Source organism: Meles meles, chromosome 3 (assembly GCF_922984935.1).
Source record: "Meles meles chromosome 3, mMelMel3.1 paternal haplotype, whole genome shotgun sequence".
Lineage (NCBI taxonomy): Eukaryota > Metazoa > Chordata > Mammalia > Carnivora > Mustelidae > Meles > Meles meles.
Window position 1 is genome coordinate 96,611,329 of NC_060068.1, and position 8,881 is coordinate 96,620,209.

Genomic DNA, 8,881 nt, shown 5'->3' on the forward strand with positions numbered 1-8,881 from the left:
TACAACACCCAGGGCTTAGCAAAACAAGTGCCCTCCTTAATGCCCATCCCTCATCTAGCCCATCCCTAGCCCACCTTCCCTCCAGCAACCCTCAGTTCATTCTCTATAGTCAAGAGTCCTTTTAAATGTCATTTTAAGGGGCGCCTGAGCCCTTCGGCTCAGGGCATGATCCCAGGATCCTAGAATTGAGCCCTGTGTTGGGCTCAGTGCTCAGCAGGAGGCCTGCTTCTCCCTCTTATACTCCCCTTGCTTGTGGTCCCTCCCTCACTGTCTCTCTCTCTATCAAATAAATAAATAAGATCTTTTTTAAAATGTCATTTTCAAAACACTTTTTCATTTACCAGTTAATTTCTTTTAGGGGCACTTGGGTGGCTCAGTGAGTTAAGCATTGGACACATGATTTCGACTCAGGTTGTGAGACTGAGCCCCACAAGGGGCTCTGTGCTTAGTGGGGAGTCTGCTGGAGATTCTCTCCCCTCTACCACCCCACCAGCTCACTCTCTCTCTAAAAACAAAAAGTAATTTTGTTTAATTACAGAAAATTTAGGAATTTTAGTAAAATAGAAAAATATCCAGGATGCTGGTTGGCTCAGTTGGTTAAGCATCTACCTTCAGCTCAGGTCATGATCCCAGGGTTTTGGGATAGAATCCCATACCAATCTCTTTACTCAGTGAGGAGCCTGCTTCTCCCTCTTCCTGCTGCTCCCCCTGCTTGTGCTATCTCTCTCTCTCTTTCTCTCTGACAAATAAATAAATAAAATCTTTAAAAAAGAAAAAAGAAAAAATATCCATAACCGTACACCTAAGTGGTACCATTGTTAACATTTTGATAAATGTTCTAGACCTTTCTCTATGCATTTTATGTTTTAGGATATATTGAGAGTATACTTTTAAATTTTCTATCATGCTTTTTTACTCAAGGTTATACCATGATCATTTTGCAATGCCATTAAAAACTTTTTGTAAAATGGTAATCTGGGACTAATAAATAATAAACTATATAGGAACCCAATGCTATGTTCATTTTAATATTGTGATATATCGATACCATAAATTATTTCAGTAATTCCCTAGTGGTGAACACTTATTTCCTACTATGAAAAAGCCCCTGGGACACTTGGTGGCTCAGTCAGTTAAGCATCTGCCTTCAGTTCAGGTCATGGCTTCAGGGTACTGGGATGGAGCCCCATCAGGCTCCCTGCTCAGCAGGGAGTTTCTCCTCTTCCCTCATGCTCTCTCTCTCGTCTCTCAAATAAATAAAATCTTTTTTTTTTAAAAAGCCCTCAGGAACATCCTATAGTTGTATTTTTGCAAATTTGTACTACTATTTCCTTTAAGTTTTTAGAATTATTATTATTATTGTTATTTTAGAAGATTTTGTTTTTAAGAAATCTCTATACCCAACACAGGGCTCAAACTCATAACTCTGAGATCAAGAGTCATGTACTCTATGGACTGAGTCACCCAAGTGCCCCTGGAATTACTATTGTGGGATCAGAAGCCATATATATATTTAAGGATATTAACATGTTGCTAAACTGCCCTCTGGAAAGTGGATACCGCATTGCTGATTCTCTTCTTTATTGTCTCCATTATGGATTTCAGTTCTGCTGTTTCAGAGTTGTTTCAACCCCTCCTTTTCCTTTTCATTCCATTGTTTCTCCATCTTAATCCATCCTATGCTTTTCTGAATATGTTTCAAAGAGGTCAGTAACTTTGCATTCTTTTGAGGAGGTAAAACTTTCCAAACTGTTTTGTTTTCTTCTCTGATTCCTGTGGATTATCTTCATCTGAGGATGATACCCCTTCCTTTGTTTGGATATTTTTCCATAGGCTTTATTTTATTATTTGTTGATTATTCTCAATATCCTCTGGGGAATAAGATTCACCCAGAGATCTCACTTGGTGTGTCTTTTGCCCTCATGCTGCTCTCTCTTCACCTAGGGGATGGTAAGGTCTGTGAGTCAGACCTACAGCAAATGGCTGGTGGATGCGCGCTGCTCTGGCCAGTTCAGGGAGTCTTTCCCCAAATGCGTCTGCTGGAAGGTGGCAGGATCTTCCATTTGTTGGCCATCACACCCTCTGAACAGATGTGGTTCTTCAAAGATTATCATCTCAAGCATGCAGTTCTCAAAGTCTCCTGCTCTCTCTCTGCCCTCACCTCAGAACTCTCCTTGAGGGGCAGTTACATCACAGCTTAGCTGAGCTTTGTGTCAAATGGATCTCTAATTAGATCATCATATAAAGACATTTTCGTTGGATTGCCTGGGTGGCTCAGTCAGTTAAGAGTTGGACTCTTGGTTCCAGCTAGGGTCATGAACTTAGGGTCCTGAGATCCAGCCCCACATTGGGCTCTGTGTTGGTCATGGAACCTGCTTGGGATTCTCCCTCCCCCCTCCCTGTGCCTCCGCCCACCCTCTCCCCCCGCCCCGCCCACATGCACACACATTCTCTCTCAAAAATGAAGTGAAGTAAAATGAAATGAAATAAAATAAAATAAAAGACATCTGCATTAAAAAATTATGGAAACGATGCCCCTCTGTCCCTCTAGGACTCAGTGTCTGCTGGGACTTGACAACCCATTTGTGCTTGCTCTCCAGCATCACTCCCCATTCTAAGCACTTGGCCAGCATTTCCTACCGTCCTCAGCTAGGACATTTCCTACCTCCCCAGCTAGGAGTCAGATTTTCCTGTCCCTGAACTTCATGGGGAAACAGAGACAGGGAGGGACATGGCGATTCATCTGCCTAGTTGATGAGCATCTATGGTTCCCTTACTTCTCCTCCAGTGCTTTCTGCTATGGCATTATGCTGCCAGTTGGCCCATCCCTTGAGGTTAGTTGGCTGCTGTGGAAGGTCGTTTAGATGAGTCAAATATTCAAATATTTGATTTGCCTTGCTGCTGCTTAAAGTGCCCGGAATGTAGGCTTCCCTGCTGAGCATTTGAGGTGTGGGGTAGAATAAAACTACGCACACCTAGCCCGCCCCCGAAGCTCTGAGTCATGTGTTTACCATTCAGGCTCCATCAATCTTAATCTACTCCATCCTCAGTGACAGCTTAGTCAGTATGAAGTGCTTCTAATAATAGCAGCAGAGGAACATCCACAATACCTGTAATCTTTTTTTTTTTTTTAAAGATTTATTTATTTGACAGATAGAGATTACAAGTAGGCAGAGAGGCAGGCAGAGAGAGAGAGAGGAGGAAGCAGGTTCTGCGCTAAGCAGAGAGCCTGATGCGGGGCTCGATCCCAGGACCATGGGATCATGACCTGAGCTGAAGGCAGAGGCTTTAACCCGCTGAGCCACCCAGGCGCCCCACACAATACCTGTAATCTTGAAGGTGCTTTAGAAAACTGTGCGCTGCCCTTTCTGTATCTGGTCATAATGTTAACATTACATCTGGAACTTTCTTCCAATGGTGACATAGACAGACATATTTAGTAACTGGGAAGTCATGGGGTTATACTTAAGATGTCTAGTGGAGAGTTGAACCAGCCCCAGCTAACCACATTGGACACCTCACCTGTCACGAACTTGCACTTCTAGGAGAATGGAAAGCAGCATTTACTAAGCATGTTTTAAGAATCTTTTGGTTTCCATGGAATTTAGAACTATAATGGTCCAGCAGGTGTAGAGGGGAGCCAGCTGTGAGAGGGTTAATAGGTCAGATGACCTAAGGGCTAATATTAGAAACTCTGAAGGTGATCATCTGTTAGACTTACAGAAATAGAAGCTGGTAGGAAAAAGAAAGAAGGAAAGAATGAGAGGCAGCGAGACAGAGAGAAAAATATCTCATTGACATGTTTCAGGAAAGGGGCCATTTAAAGTATTGATTGAAGAGATCCTGAGGCTGGTGGGTTCCCAGGGGGTGAGGAGAGTAAATAAGACAATTTGCTGGCAAAAGAAAATGCAGCTGCACCGTTGTGGGATACAGAAGGACTGGGAAGCTAGCTTTAGCCCTTCGCCTCATTCTGCTGATGAGATGTGGTCCTTTGCCCAGAGCTGCCTTTCAAGTATGAAAGGCTGAGACAGACACAGTGGGGTTTCAAGAAGGAGGATGATGACTGGGAGAGAGGAAGAGAGAATCTGAGATGGGCTAGTTTCTTCGAGTTCTTGAAACAGAAGTATACATAAACATATACATTTAAACATCTGTGACCCTTCCAGGAGAAAATTCCGATTCCATGATTTCACTCCATGGATAAATCCACTTTGTCATTTTGATGAATAAAATGTTATTCATGGACTCAAGTCTATTTAGAAATCTTTTACTATTTTACAATCTCATGGATTTGAAGACAACATAAAACCTGTTCTCTGTAGAAGCTTCTCATTTTGATCTCCATATTATGACAATTTAGTTGCTAGTCAATCATACAAAGAGGGAAAATCTTTTGAGAATGTGCCTAAAGGTAGAAAACCACTGTAACGTTTAGTATACTGGTCGTACTTCTGCAGGGGAATATATTCAGCACCAAAAGAATTGCAGAGGGTAGGGCAGTTTTGGGTTTTACTTCCTTCTTCTTCAGCCATAATTTTCGAGGAGTGCCATGCTAAGTCATAAAATCAGAATTACACACTAAATTGTACTCACAGACTTGGGTATGATTACAGAGGTTTCTGGAGTGACTAAATATTTTCGTTAAGTGGCTAAATTGTGTATTTCTTTTTTTTCTTCACATTTATATTATAAAAATTTGCAAACATCAGAAAAGGTGAAGGACTCCTCTAATAAACACTCATATATCTGCTTTTTAGATTCAGTAATACCTAATATTTTGCTTTATTTGCTTTTTCTTTCTCTGGACATTGTATATATTTATAACCTTTGAAATTAAGTTGTAGTTATCATAATAATTTGCTCCTAAATACTTCACCAAGATTGACATTTTGTCATGCCATTAGAGAATGAGAATTTTTGAACAGGTAAAGCCAAGTTTTGTTTAGAATAGGTGGGCAAGAGGAATTGTCAGCATAGCTTCTGGTAATGGAGGTTTCTAGCACTTAGCTAATTCTCACATTGATTTTCTCATACATGGTGCCATATTATGAACCACGCATAATAAATTCCATCTTGGTAGTTCTGGTTTCAATAATTTCAAGAGACAAAGCAAATCCATTTTAATTCTGTACCTTTATGTCCATTTTCTTCATTGTTTCCTTCAAAAACACATCTCAGTTACAATGTTCTCTTGCACACACTAAAAGACAGAACTTGTTTTTTTCCCTCCCAATATAGGAAGTACTAGAATTATTTTATAATATGTATTTGAGTATGCTAAGGAGAGAGTTAAGGTCTCTTTAAGAGATCTCTTTAACAGAGTTAAGATCTCCTTTAAGATTTTTCCTTATTTTTGCCTGGGACTCGAATCACCTTGCAAGGTGGAGGATGTTAAACATCACGTTAATACTTGCTGGTGATTATGAGACATTACCGTATATGCTACTTCACAATAATGGTTACCTTCTGCAGAAAAATAATCATATTCCTTTAATGTACTCATAATATCTCAGCAATTTTTCACCACTGTTTTGTTCCCAGCCCATCTTGTACACAAGTGCAAATCTTTATACCGGTTAATCAGTGGCTAGATTATAGATTATAGAAATTATACATTAGAAAGCTATAGATGTCCTGCATTTGTTTCAGAACAAACCAGAGAATTTAATTCAAAGTTCTAAAAAAAATAATAAAAAAAATAATAATTGTAAAAAAATTTTGACAGATGGGGCACCTGGATGGCTCAGTCAGTCATTGGGCGTCTGCCTTCGGCTCAGGTTATGATCCCGGGGTCCTGGGATCAAGCCCTGCATCGGGCTCCCTGCTTGGTGGGAGGCCTGCTTTCCCTCTCCCAGTTCCCCTGCTCGTGTTCCTACTATCGCTGTGTCTCTCTATGTCAAATAAATAAATAAAATATTAAAAAAAAAACTAAAAAAATTTTGACAGATAGATGGGATATGAACGTAATGAACTGGCTGTAAACAACACTCTTGAATATGTCAAAGTACTCTCTGGCACTTTTCCTTCTTTTTATCAACCTCCTCTCCCTCATAACAGGTCAACGTATGGCACCCATGACAAAGCCTCAACAATATTGGTCTAAAATTGGACAAAAGCTATTGTTATTGGATAATAATGATCTATAAAACAGTGAGAGCTAGCTGTTTTAGGTAAAAAGTAGTTAAGGTATGTGTCAAGTCCCCGGGAACCTGTGTGTCCTGTGGCAGTTCACGTAGGCAGACATTCTAGTCCAGTGGTTCTCAAAGCTCAGGGTGCCCAAGGATGTATGCCTGCAAACATGTTTATTTCTTGATCCTGATCTTAGAGGCTCTGATTTGGCAGATCAGGAGTGGAGCCCAGGAACCTACATTCTGTTCAGTTCCCCACGTGATTCTGATGCAGGCCATGATGGAACATGCTTTGACTTATACTGTTACTGGCACCTAAGATGCCAAGAGGATGGGTCACAGCTAAGCCAGATCCATTATATGTAAGCTGACTTAATACTTGTCTTTGCTGGTTGACCAGGGCTAATGGTCCTCATTGCATCCCAGATCAGTCACTGCTCAGAAGAAACATATTTACAGCATAAATAACAGTCATTGTGTGGGCTGACTCTGAAAAGGAGACTTTGTTCCCCTGTCAGCTCTGAAACAAACTTATATGACAGGACACCTGGGCAGTAGTGTTTAAACAAAACTCTGTGTGTGTGTGTGTGTGTGTGTGTGTGTGTGTATGCACACGTGCATGGGCATAGCTATTAGACCCAAGGTCAGTATTTCAAGGGCCTACCCCACACTTCTGATAAAGTTCAGCTACAATGTGACATATGCTCACAAAAATCATCATGCTATGCACAACAGTGCAAGATAAACCACAGGGTTTATGGGAAAAGATGGGATCAGAGAGACAATACTCCAAAACTTTAACAGTGGCACATTAAAGAAAAAGGTATAGGAATCTAATAAAAATTCTAGCACAGTTTTACACATGTTAAATGGCCAAGAAATTCATAAGTAGCCTCCTAACTTAAGAAATTCATAAACAACCAGAAAAAAAGGGTATAGAACTGGAGAAAAAGAAGGTTCCCGCTGTGCCAGGATTCATTAAGACGAAGAAAAGGAATATTGCAGAGCTGAAGATCAAGCACCTGAGAAATTTGCCCAAAAGATGCCTCAAAAGGCAAGAGGAAGCTTATCTATGAAAAAGCTAAGCGCCATAATAGGGAAAATTGGAGCATGCACAGAAGAAAGATTTGAATTGTGAGGATGGCAAGAAAAGTGAGCAATGTCTTTTTTTTTTTTTTTTTTTTTAAGATTCTATTTATGGGGTGCCTGGGTGGCTGATTTGGTTCAGTGTCTGCCTTCAGCTCTAGTTATGATCTCAGGGTCCTGGGATCAAGCCCCACTATTCAGCAGGGAGCCTGCTTCTCCCTCTGCCCCTCCCCCTGTTTGTGCTTTCTCTCAAGGAGAGAGAGAGAGTGAGCAGGGGGGGTAGGGAGCAGAGGGAGAGGGAGAAGCAGACTCCCCACTGAGCAAGGAGCCAAGATTATGACCTGAGCGGAGGGCAGATGTTTAACTGACTGAGCCACCCAGGTGCCCTGAAAAGTGAGCAACTTCTGTGTAACTGTGGAACCCAAATGGGCATTTGTTTTCAGGATCTGCGGTATCAGTGTTGTGAGCCCAAAGATCCAAAAGGTCTTCACCTGCGTCAGCTCTTCAGGGGCACCTCTGTGAAGCTCAGTAATGCTTCTGTTAACATGTTTAGGATGGTGGAGCCTTAACCTGCATGGGGTACCCAGGCCTGAAATCAGTAAATGAATTCCCTCCCAGCGTGGTCACAGCGAAATCAATGAAACAGTCAATTGTCCTGACAGATAACACTCTGATTGCTCCAGCTCTTGGTAAATAGGGCACCACCTGCATGGAGGATCTTATTCATGACATCTGTACTGCCGTACAATGCTTCAGAGAGGGAAGGAACTTTCTGTGGCCCTTCTAATTATCTTCTCCACGAGGTAGAATGAAGAGAAAGATTACAGCTTTTGTAGAAGGTGGAGATGCTGCCAGCAGGGAAGACCAGATCAATTGTCTTGTTTGAAGGTTGAGCTAAGGTGTCTGCCATGACTATAATCTGGTCAGTTAGTTAATAAACAGTGACCGATTTCAAGTTGAAAAAAAAAAAAAAAGGAAATTCACAAGTAACCCAATAAACATGGCCTTAAAATACTTCAAATTTGAGGACATAGGTGTTGAAAGAGTTGCAGCTTGTGATTCACTGTAAAGTGGTGGGAAGGTAGGTTATCTAAGCTCTGAGGAAAGAGTGTAAGAGCAGATGTGGATGGACAGGACGTAACACCGGCATGAACTGAGACAGGTGGTAGGTACTTGGGATGGTGTGTGTGCACGCAAGTGAGCTTTGGGTATCCCAGGCCACTTAGTTCAGCTGAGTGCAGTGTTCTGCTTTCATCCAGTTTCTCACTCATAAGAGCTCACCTCACACAGGAAAGCTAAATGTGCCCGGTACTCATATTGTTTCCTAATACATCAGTCACAACTGGGCCAAATTTGTGGTTTTATTTTTTGTTATTTTTATTTATGTATTTATTTATTTATTTAATTTCTTTTCAGCATAACGGAATTCATTGTTTTTGCAAATTTGTGTTTTTAATATAAGCATTACTGCAGAATGGACACTGCCTGTAAGGAATTCACCTCGGAAGTAATAGTTTCAAGTTGCCTGACTCTGAGGGTAGCCAGGAGGACATTACTGGCCTACAAGGAATGGTGTCTGTCTAAGAAGGGTTAGGGACTGAAAATATGAGGGTAGAGGTTGTGCCGTTCCCTTCTACCTTCTCAGCTGTCCACATGACCCCGAAAGA

General features: G+C 41.4%; 1 pseudogene; it reads left to right on the top strand.

The window, feature by feature from the left end:
- Window positions 1-3,906: 3,906 nt before the first annotated feature.
- On the top strand, window positions 3,907-8,112 carry LOC123939248 (annotated as a pseudogene).
- The last annotated feature ends 769 nt before the right edge of the window (window positions 8,113-8,881 follow it).